An 8,767-nucleotide genomic window follows, 5' to 3' on the forward strand; every position below is an offset into this window, starting at 1 on the left:
AATCAATTTCTTTCCTTTTTCAAAGATACTTACTAACAATTAATGATTTGATTGAACATTTTTTGCCTTTTCTGTTGAGGAAGGTTTTATGTTTGAATCATATCTTTTCTTGTTAGGCAAGTCATTAATTTTTAAAATCATATCTTTTCAAATTGTTTTCAAATCATATCTTTTAAAATTGTTTTTAAATCATATCTTTTAAAATTGTTTTCAAATCAAATCTTTTTAAAATGTTTTTCAAATCATATCTTTTCAATCAAATCTTTTTTTTTCTCAATCACATTTTTTTCAAAATAAGTTTTCAATCAAATCTTTTTTATTTCCAATTTCAAAATCTTTTTCAAAAATCACTTTACTTCTTTCCCACTTTTGTTTTCGAAAATCAATTAGTGTTTTTTAAAATGTTTTCAAAATCTTTTACTTAATTTTCAAAAATTACTTCCCTTCTTCTCTCATCCTTCTATTTATGGACTAACACTATTCCTTAATGCAAAATTCGAACTCCATCTTCTTGATAAGTTCGAATTTTCTACCTCTGTCTTCCATTTTTCTTCCTCTGACACCTCAAGGAATCTCTATACTGTGACATAGAAGATTCCATACTTTCTTGTTCTCTTCTCTTTCATATGAGCAGGAACAAAGACAAAGGCATTCTTGTTGAAGCTGACCCTGAGCCTGAAAGGACCTTGAAGCGAAAGCTAAGAGAAGCTAAGGCACAACTCTCTGTTGAGGACCTGACCGAATTCTTCAAAGAAGAAGAACCCATGGCAGCCGAAAACAACAACAATGCCAACAATGCAAGGAAGGTGCTGGGTGACTTTACTGCACCTACTCCCAACTTCTATGGGAGAAGCATCTCTATCCCTGCCATTGGAGCAAACAACTTTGAGCTTAAGCCTCAATTAGTTTCTCTAATGCAACAGAATTGCAAATTCCATGGACTTCCAATGGAAGATCCTCATCAGTTTTTAGCTGAGTTCTTGCAAATCTGTGACACAGTCAAGACTAATGGGGTTGACCCTGAGGTCTACAGACTGCTGCTATTCCCTTTTGCTGTAAGAGACAGAGCTAGAATATGGTTGGATTCACAACCTAAAGATAGCCTGGACTCTTGGGAAAAGCTAGTCAATGCCTTCTTGGCAAAGTTCTTTCCACCTCAAAAATGGAGTAAGCTTAGAGTGGAAGTCCAAACCTTCAGACAGAAGGATGGAGAATCCCTCTATGAAGTTTGGGAAAGATACAAACAATTAATCAGAAAATGTCCTTCTGACATGCTTTCTGAATTGAGCATCATAGGTATTTTCTATGATGGTCTCTCTGAACTATCCAAGATGTCTTTGGATAGCTCTGCAGGAGGATCTCTTCATTTGAAGAAGACGCCTACTGAAGCTCAAGAACTAATTGAAATGGTTGTAAATAACCAATTCATGTATACTTCTGAAAGAAATCCTGTGAACAATGGGACTAGTCAGAAGAAAGGAGTTCTTGAGATTGATGCTCTGAATGCCATTCTGGCTCAGAACAAGATATTGACTCAACAAGTCAATTTGATTTCTCAAAGTCTGTCTGGAATGCAAAATGCACCAAGCAGTACTAAGGATGCTTCATCTGAGGAAGAAGCTTATGATCCTGAGAACCCTTCAATGGAAGAGGTGAATTACCTAGGAGAACCCTATGGAAACACCTATAATTCTTCATGGAGAAATCACCCAAATTTCTCATGGAAGAATCAAGAGAGACCTCAACAAGGTTTCAACAACAATAATGGTGGAAGAAATAGGTTTAGCAATGGCAAGCCTTTTCCATCATCTTCTCAGCAACAGACAGAGAATTCTAAGCAGAACCCCTCTGACTTAGCAACTATGGTCTCTGATCTAATCAAAACCACTCAAAGTTTCATGACTAAAACAAGGTCCTCCATTAGGAATTTGGAGGCACAAGTGGGACAGCTGAGCAAGAAAGTTACTGAACTCCCTCCTAGTACTCTCCCAAGCAATACAGAAGAAAATCCAAAAGGAGAGTGCAAAGCCATAACCATGGCCGAATATGGAGAGGAAAGAGAGGAGGTGGACGCCACTGAGGAAGACTTCAATGGGCGTGCACCAATCTCCTCTGAGTTCCCCAATAAGGAACCATGGGAATCTGAGGCTCAAAATGAGACCATAGAGATTCCATTGGACTTACTTCTGCCTTTCATGAGCTCTGATGAGTATTCTTCCTCTGAAGAGGATGAGTATGTCACTGAAGAGCAAGTTGCTAAATACCTTGGAGCAATCATGAAGCTAAATGACAAGTTATTTGGAAATGAGACTTGGGAAGATGAACCTCCCTTGCTCACCAAAGAACTGGATGACTTGTCTAGGCAAAAATTACCTCAAAAGAGACAAGATCCTGGGAAGTTTTCCATACCTTGTACCATAGGCACCATGACCTTCAAGAAGGCCCTGTGTGACTTAGGGTCAAGTGTGAACCTCATGCCTCTCTCTGTAATGGAGAAGCTAGGGATCTTTGAGGTACAAGCTGCAAAAATCTCACTAGAGATGGCAGACAACTCAAGAAAACAAGCTTATGGACTTGTAGAGAATGTTTTGGTTAAGATTGAGGACCATTACATCCCTACTGATTTCATAGTCCTAGAGACTGGGAAGTGCATGGATGAATCCATCATCCTTGGCAGACCCTTCCTAGCCACAACAAAGGCTGTGATTGATGTTGATAGAGGTGAACTAATCATTCAAGTGAATAAAGAATCCTTTGTGTTTAAGGCTCAAGGATATCCCTCTATCACCATGGAGAGGAAGCATGAAGAGCTTCTCTCAAATCAGAGACAAACAGAGCCCCCACGGTCAAACTTTAAGTTTGGTGTTGGGAGGCCACAACCAAACTCTAAGTTTGGTGTTGAACCCCCACATTCAAACTCTAAGTTTGGTGTTGGGAGGTTCCAACATTGCTCTGAGGATCTGTGAGGCTCCATGAGAGCCCTCTGTCAAGCTATTGACATTAAAGAAGCGCTTGTTGGGAGGCAACCCAATGATTATACTTTATATATTTTCTTTTGTTATTTTGTAGGTTGATGATCATAAGAAGTCACAAAATCCATTGAAAAAGCAAAAACAGAATGAAAAACAGGAAGAAAAACAGCACACCCTGGAGGAAGAACTCACTGGCGTTTAAACGCCAGTGAGGCTAGCAGTTGGGCGTTTAACGCCCAGTCTGGCACCATTCTGGGCGTTTAACGCCAGAAAGGCGCACCAGACTGGCGTTAAACGCCAGGAAAGGGCAAGAACTTGGCGTTAAACGCCAGAAATGGGCACCAGCCCGGCGTTTAACGCCAGATTTGGCACAAAACGTGATTTTGATTGCCATTTGGTGCAGGGATGACTTTTCCTTGACACCTTAGGATCTGTGGACCCCACAGGATCCCCACCAACCCCACCACTCTCTCTTTCTTCTTCACCCATTCACCAATCACCTCATTACCTCTTCCCTAAAAAACCCCCACCTATCAAATCCCACTATCCTCATCACTCCTTCATTTTCACACACCCTAAACACTACTTCTTCCCCTAATGGCCGAAACACAAAGCCATTCCCTTCTTCCTCATTTCTTCTTCTTCTACTCTCTTCTTTCTTCTTTTCCTCGAGGACGAGCAAACCTTTTAAGTTTGGTGTGGTAAAAGCATTGCTTTTTGTTTTTCCATAACCATTTATGGCATCCAAAGCCGGTTCAACGGAGAAGGCATGACCTCAAGCCCATCACTAAGAAAAGGATGGAGCAAACAAGAGACCCCTCTCATCAAGAGATCCCTGAGATACCTCAAGGGATGCACTTTCCTCCACAAGACTATTGGGAGCAAATTAACACCTCCCTAGGAGAGCTGAGTTCCAATATGGGACAACTAAGGGTGGAGCATCAAGAATACTCCATCATCATTAGAGAAGATCAAAGAATCATGAGAGAGGAGCAACAAAGACAAGGAAGAGACATTGAGGAGCTCAAGAACTCCATAAGACCTTCAAGAGGAAGAATAAGCCGCCATCACTAAGGTGGACCCGTTCTTTAATCTCCTTGTTCTTTATTTTTCTGTTTTTCAAAAATTATGCTTTATGTTTATCCATGTTTGTGTCTTATGATCATTAGTGTCTTAGTGTCTATGCCTTAAAGTTATGAATGTCCTATGAAATCCATCACCTTTCTTAAATGAAAACTGTTTTTATCACAAAAGAACAAGAAGTACAGGATTTCAAATTCATCTTTAAAACTAGCTTAATTAGTTTGATGTGGTGGCAACACTTTTGTTCTCTGAATGTATGCTTGAACAGTGCATATGTCTTTTGAATTTGTGGTTCATGAATGTTAAAATTGTTGGCTCTTGAAAGAATGATGAAAAAGGAGACATGTTACTGAGGATCTGAAAAATCATAAAAATGATTCTTGAAGCAAGAAAAAGCAGTGAATACAAAAAAAAAAGAGAAGGAGAAAACGAAAAAAAAAACGAAAAAAAGAGAGAAAGAGAAAAAGAAAGAAAAAAAAGAAAGAAATAAAGTTGTGATCCAAGGCAAAAAGAGTGTGCTTAAGAACCCTGGACACCTCTAATTGGGGACTCTAGCAAAGCTGAGTCACAATCTGAAAAGGTTCACCCAATTATGTGTCTGTGGCATGTATGTATCCGGTGGTAATACTGGAAGACAGAGTGCTTTGGGCCACAGCCAAGACTCAATAAAGTAGCTGTGTTCAAGAATCATCATACTTAACTAGGAGAATCAATAACACTATCTGGATTCTGAGTTCCTAAAGAAGCCAATCATTCTGAATTTCAAAGGATAAAGTGAGATGCCAAAACTGTTTGGAGGCAAAAAGCTACTAGTCCCGCTCATCTAATTTGGAGCTATGTTTCATTGATAATTTGGAGTCTATAGTATATTCTCTTCTTTTTATCTTATTTGATTTTTCAGTTGCTTGGGGACAAGCAACAATTTAAGTCTGGTGTTGTGATGAGCGGATAATTTATACGCTTTTTGGCATTGTTTTTAGTATGTTTTTGGTAGTTTTAGTTGAGTTTTTAGTATATTTTTATTAGTTTTTAGTTAAAATTCACTTTTCTGGACTTTACTATGAGTTTGTGTGTTTTTCTGTGATTTCAGGTATTTTCTGGCTGAAATTGAGGGACCTGAGCAAAAATCTGATTCAAAGACTGAAAAGGACTGCAGATGCTGTTGGATTCTGACCTACTTGCACTCGAAGTGGATTTTCTGGAGCTACAGAAGCCCAATTGGCGCGCTCTCAACGGCGTTGGAAAGTAGACATCCTGGGATTTCCAGCAATATATGATAGTCCATACTTTGCCCAAGATTTGATGGCCCAAACCGGCGTTCAAAGTCACCTACAGAAATTCCAGCGTTAAACGCCGGAACTGGCACCTAAATGGGAGTTAAACGCCCAAACTGGCATAAAAGCTGGCGTTTAACTCCAAGAAGAGTCTCTACACGAAAATGCTTCATTGCTCAGTCCACACACCAAGTGGGCCCGGAAGTGGATTTTTATGTCATTTACTCATCTCTGTACACCCTAGGCTACTAGTTCTCTATATATAGGACCTTTTACTATTGTATTTTTCATCTCTGGACATCTAGTTCTTAGATCATTTGGGAGGCTGGCCTCACGGCCATGCCTAGACCTTGTTCTTATGTATTTTCAACGGTGGAGTTTCTACACACCATAGATTAAGGTGTGGAGCTCTGCTGTACCTCGAGTATTAATGCAATTACTATTGTTCTTCTATTCAATTCCGCTTGTTCTTTGTCCAAGATATCACTTGTTCTTCAACTTGATGAAGGTGATGATTGACACTCATCATCATTCTCACTCATGAACAAGGTGACTGACAACCATTCTTGTTCTACAAGCATATGAGGTTTAGTGAATATCTCTTGGATTCCTGATTGCACGATGCATGGTTGATCGCCTGACAACCGAGTGCTCGCCTGACAAACGAGCCAACCATTCCGTGAGATCAGAGTCTTCGTGGTATAGGCAAGAACTGATGGCGGCATTCAAGAGAATCCGGAAGGTCTAACCTTGTCTGTGGTATTCTGAGTAGGATTCAATGATTGAATGACTGTGACGTGCTTCAAACTCCTAGCAGGCTAGGGCGTTAGTGACAGACGCAAAAGAATCAATGGATTCTATTCCGGCCTGAACGAGAACCGACAGATGATTAGCCTATGCTGTGACAGAGCATCAGGGACGTATTTTCACTGAGAGGATGGGAGGTAGCTGCTGACAACAGTGAAACCCTACACGAGCTTGCCATGGAAAGGAGTAAGAAGGATTGGATGAAGGCAGTAGGAAAGCAGAGAGACGGAAGGGAAGGCATCTTCATACGCTTGTCTGAAGCTCTTACACCAATGATATACATAAGTATCTCTATCTTTATCTTTATGCTTTATTCGTTCATCACTATACCCATTTGAGTCTGCCTGACTGAGATCTACAAGATGACCATAGCTTGCTTCATACCACCAATCTCCGTGGGATCGACCCTTACTCGCGTAAGGTTTATTACTTGGACGACCCAGTGCACTTGCTGGTTAGTTGTGCGAAGTTGTGTTTATGCCATGGTATTGAGCACCAAGTCTTTGGAGCCATTACTAGGGATTGTTTATGTTTTGAAAAGTATTGATCACAATTTCGTGCACCATCCTCCTTTACAAATCTCGACTAAGGCTCATGCCAGGCAAGTTGAGATCAATATGGGAAGGTCCATATAGAGTAGAGAAGGCAGAACCATACGGAGTTATCACCTAAGCCATCCTTCAAGCTCTGAACTCATTAAAGTTAATGGACAACGCCTGAAGCTATACCATGGCGAGAAGAGGCAGGGAAACAAGGAGTTTCAGATATTCCTCTTGGAAGATCCCCACATAGCAGAAGATTGAGCTAGTGGTGCGTCCAACTTACGGACGTTAAAGCAAAGTGCTAGGTGGGAGACAACCCACCATGGTATGATCGTTCCTTTCTTTATTTTTAGTTTTTCTTATTCAATAACTCTTCTCTTTATTAGTACTTTCGTGCATTTGCATTTACATGTTTTTATTTTCCAAAAAAAAAAATTTTGCTACGCGACGCGATCACATCAGCGACGCGTCCGCGTCGCCTGGAGAGCGAAGAAAAATAAAAGTTAACAGAGAGTTACGCTGGAGCGTGGCTGGAGGCGTGCCTTTGGCACGAATCAACCCACGCGACCGCGTCCTTGACGCGTTCGCGTTGCATGGGAATCATGACCTCCCACGCGACCGCGTGCCCCACGCGGCCGCGTGCCCTGAATTTTCGACGTAATAGGGTGCACACCCGAATGTTGTGCGAGAGTGGTGCTGGATTGGGGCCGAACACACAATCCTACCCACGCAACCGCGTGACCCACGCGACCGCGTCACATTTCCTTAAAGGCCCACTCACGCGATCGCATGCCCCATGCGATTGCGTCACCCTATTTTGGCAAATAAATTAATTTGAACAGAGAGTTGTGCGGCCGCGAGGCTGAACTCGCTCCAGAAGCCCACTATGAGTCATGCGACCGCGTGCCTGACACGATCGCGCGACCATACCCTAAATCGCATCCACGCGAATGCGTGCCCCATGCGGCCGCGTCGCTTGCGCTGCACAGCCCCACCAGAACTGCCACATTATCTTATCTTTCTCTCCTCCAAATCCTAATTTTTCTTTTCCCCCCCTTATTTCTCCCTTCTCCCTTTCCCTCTTCTACCCCACCCTTCACACTCTTCTTCTCTCACTTCCATTAACAAGGTTTTCTTTTCTTCCTCCCTTTTTTTATCATTCTTCTTATTTTAGATGTTATTTTCTTTTCTTTTTTTTTTCTTTTCTTTATCGTTATTTTCTTTCTTCTTCTTTCCTTTTTCCATGGTGCTAGCATATTATTTGAGTCATCATTCCTCATTATTTGCTTGTGACTTATTCTATATTGTTTGGCACTTATATCTTATTCTCACTAAAGGATTCCTTGCATGTTTACTTTAATACTTTCTATGCCTTATTTACCATGCATGCTATGTGTTTGTGAAAAGGCCCGTATGGCATCATGCACTTTTCTACATTATCCTACTCTACTATTCCATGCATGTTTTTCACAACATTCCTTTACTGTTTTATTAATCGAACTTAATTGCCATTACAAATTGTTACTTTGTTACGAAGTGGTGCTTGATCTATGCTACTCATGCCCTTGCCAGCATGCCAATAATCATCTTGCATCTACTTCCCTTTTTGTGCACCTATCCTATTTCCTTTCTTGATCTTTTCACATGTTGTCTAGACCATGTGTTTAGTTCATTCATTTTTACCGTGCACTGTTTATTACCCACCCCATCTTTTCTCTTGCTATTTATCTATTTGAACTTAATTTATTTCTCCTCCCTTTTTCAGGATGGCCACCAAGAAAGGAAAGGAGAAAGCAAATCCTAAACCCCCAGCAAGAAGAGGAACTAAAAGAGCATTAGTGGCAGAGCCCCCTTCAACCGCAGTCAAGCCCTCAACAAAGAGAGTTAAGAGGATAATAAAAGTTGATGAAAAGGAGAAAGCCTTTCCAGCAAAGGACACTGCGCGATTTCCCAATCGTTACTGTGAGCAGATGTTCCCCATCCTCGCAGAAAGGAACTATAACAATGAATACCTTCTTATCCTCCCGTCCAATATTGCTTCCTTTGTTGAGCCGCAAATTGAACGAAGACAATGGGGTTTCCTACGGAG

The 8,767-nt window shown here is 41.1% G+C and overlaps 1 non-coding gene across 1 annotated transcript; it reads right to left on the minus strand.

Annotated features, from left to right (window-relative positions):
* Nucleotides 1-1,169: 1,169 nt before the first annotated feature.
* LOC130950184 (small nucleolar RNA R71) lies at nucleotides 1,170-1,277 on the minus strand. The gene has a single exon (XR_009073536.1). It is a non-coding gene; the product is annotated as a small nucleolar RNA R71 (small nucleolar RNA).
* Between the last annotated feature and the right edge of the window lie 7,490 nt (nucleotides 1,278-8,767).

This window comes from Arachis stenosperma, chromosome 1, assembly GCF_014773155.1.
Source record: "Arachis stenosperma cultivar V10309 chromosome 1, arast.V10309.gnm1.PFL2, whole genome shotgun sequence".
Lineage (NCBI taxonomy): Eukaryota > Viridiplantae > Streptophyta > Magnoliopsida > Fabales > Fabaceae > Arachis > Arachis stenosperma.